Source organism: Galeopterus variegatus, unplaced genomic scaffold (assembly GCF_000696425.1).
Source record: "Galeopterus variegatus unplaced genomic scaffold, G_variegatus-3.0.2 Scaffold1250, whole genome shotgun sequence".
Lineage (NCBI taxonomy): Eukaryota > Metazoa > Chordata > Mammalia > Dermoptera > Cynocephalidae > Galeopterus > Galeopterus variegatus.
This window is the reverse complement of record NW_007727361.1, coordinates 96,131-99,090: the sequence shown is the minus strand read 5'-3', so window position 1 is coordinate 99,090 and position 2,960 is coordinate 96,131.

The following is a 2,960-nucleotide window of genomic DNA, read 5'->3' as shown; positions in this document are numbered from 1 at the left end:
CATTGCGTAAATCTGGTTTTCTGCCTGGAACATCCAGTACCAAACCATGCATTCCCCCAAACTGGAAATTCCAATCTCAGTGTGGTCTCTACCATATCCCTTTTATTTTCTGGTGGTGGCCCAAAAACCATCCCTGTCCATGCTGGGTCCAGGTTTTCCCCTTATTCTTCTCTTCAAAATGTAGGGAGACTTGGTGACACTGCATATGCAGCTCAGATTGAGGCTGATGATTTAAATCTGAAATCCAGCCAGGTATGACACTTTGGCTTCAAAACCCAGATTTTGCTCCTATTATCACCATCAAATACAACACTTAAAAATGTTGACCTGGGTGACTCAACTCCACTGTTGAAAGGAAAATGTCCTGGAAAGCAAGAGTAATTTCAAAATAGCACAATAAAGGGAACATTTAGTCCCCAGCAGTACTTAAAATCCCCTTAATTTTCTTTCCCATCTGCCTTACTCACCCCAAGGCTGCTCTTATGCCCATCCTACTCCACCCCCAAATTTTTCTGCAACAGGCACAGGTTTCAAGTCCTGATGTGTAACATTTGCCTATCTCCATGGTGTAAATACTTCCACCATGTCTGATGTAAGGCTCCCAAATTGATGTCACTGTTCTCTGCATGGAGAAGAGAGACACACAGTTGTCACTTGCTGTTTTTAAAGATCATAATTATCTATTCTTGGAAAGTTTGGAATAATTTATCTGTAAATTTGTCTTTATCATGTGTTGTCTCTGTCTTGTTTTCCATGAATAGATGTTTGTGTGAATATAAAAATTTTAACTAATAATTTAGTTTTTAATGATGTAAGATGATTCAGCTTTCTATTTCCTCCTGATTCACTTTTGGTAGTAATCTTTCTCAAATATCTCCACTTACCTTAAGTTTTCAAATTCCAGCCAATGAAGTCATTATGACATTCTATTATCCTTTTAATATGCACTGTATCTAAATGATGGCCCCTCAGTCATTCCTTGTTATCTTGATCAATTTTGCCAAAAGTTTTTCAAATTTATTTTTTTAATAAGATTATTTTGCTGTTTTTCATCTTCTCAATTATGAATTCATTGTCATTTTTTTGTATTTCTTCTATTCTTAAGAAGTCTTTTCCTAAAACAAGCATTTAAGATTATAAATTTTCCTGTAAGTACTGCTTTAGTTGTATCTCTAAGCTTTGATATATATTTTTGCTGTAATTTAGCTCAAAATATTTTCTAAATTTTAAAATTTTTTTATTTTTATTTTTATTTTTTTGTCTTTTTTTTTTTTACTGACCGGTAATGGGATCGCAACCCTCGGTGTTGCGCCCACACCACGCTCAGCCAGTGAGCGGGAACGGGTCTCCACATGGGATCCGAACCCTCAGCGGGAGTGCCGCCACACTCCCAAGCGGCGCACTCTCCAGTGCGCCACTGGGCCGGCCCTAAAATTATTTTTGATTCATGATTAGTTTTATTTTTTCAGCTCTGTAACACATGGCAGGTAAAGGTAATTTTCGTTACTGATTTCTAACTGGATTTCAGTTCCTGCAGCCTCTCCAGGCATTTTTCAGTTCTGTACAGTTCCCTGATGTCTGCAGTGCTTGCTCCAGCTTTCCTCTTGGAACTTGCCTTCAGGCTCAAGGCTCTGGAGTCCAGCTCGCATCACCTTAGTGCTGGAGATCCTCTTGTCTCAGCAGGACAGATCCCTTTCATGAGGAATCACTCAAAGATCATCACCTTCTATGTGGCCTACTTGGCCTCTTAGCTAAAGCAGCCTGCTTAGCAGAATGAGGAGAGAGGTCAGCTATAGAGGAAGCCTGCTGTCCCAGCATCTTGCATGGCATGGATGTATAAATTCTCAACATGCCCACACTGTGGAGAAGGGAAGCTTTAAATGAGATAATATCAGAGCTGTGATACTACAAAAATCATGTAATTATTAAACTAGGCCAACATCATCTAAAAGTGACAGAAAAGTTATGAGATTGCCAGCCCAAGATTTTATCCGTGGACTAGAAAATAACTCACAGATCAGAATTGAAGTCTAAACTTTAGAAAACTCAGGAACATATACACCTAACAAGTTATAGAATAAGACTTTTCTTAGAATTTTTGCTAAACCTCAAAGCAGAGGATAATAGGCAGAAATTCCACACTCTAAATAGAGTGACCACAAAGCTACCAGACCTCTCTCTCTAGGGACTGCCCAGAGATAGCAATTGATTGTTACCCTGTCCAGCCCATATCAGCAGGAGATTGGGGTATATTTAGAAGAATGAATCTGTGGTGGTAGTGGGTTGTTGCCCTATGGATAAAGATATGAGGAGAAGCTTTGCCCCTCTTCCCATTGAGCTCCAAAAGAGAACACTCCAAGAGATCCGCTCACAGAAATTGAAGTTTTCTTCAAGGAGTAATTGGCACCTCCCTCCCTGGCTTAATGTTTGTTGAGTCATTGAAAAATTTAGGTCTGCACCAGTGCACCAAAATCAAGTTGGTAAATAAGTTTTTAAGAGAGCTTGACTCGCAAGCCCTGGATTTAGGGAACTTGTGCTAACCAGGGAAGAAAGGAAAAATCAGAAACATCAAAATGATGGGAAAGTGGACGTGAAAAGCTAGGAAGAGTGGAAGATCAAACACACTTTTTCCCTCCCTTCTCCACTGCAGGCCCACGGATCATAGGTGGGACTGGGGCTGGAAACTGGGAGATGTCTTATACTGGATGTGACACTGAACTTTTAAATTGAACCTGACTGGAATCCTTAATACCTGCAAGTGGATGGATCTGCCTGAGATACTCAAGAATGGAGCAGGGAGATGTGACAGAAAATGTTTGAGGGCAAAAAGAGGAACGCATTTGCTACTTGTATCTCTTTGAGTTTAGTCCATCCAGTAAAACACAAAACAAATACAAAGTTAGATAGGTAGACAGACTGATAGAGAAACAATTTAACATAATTAAAGCTTGAATTATCAC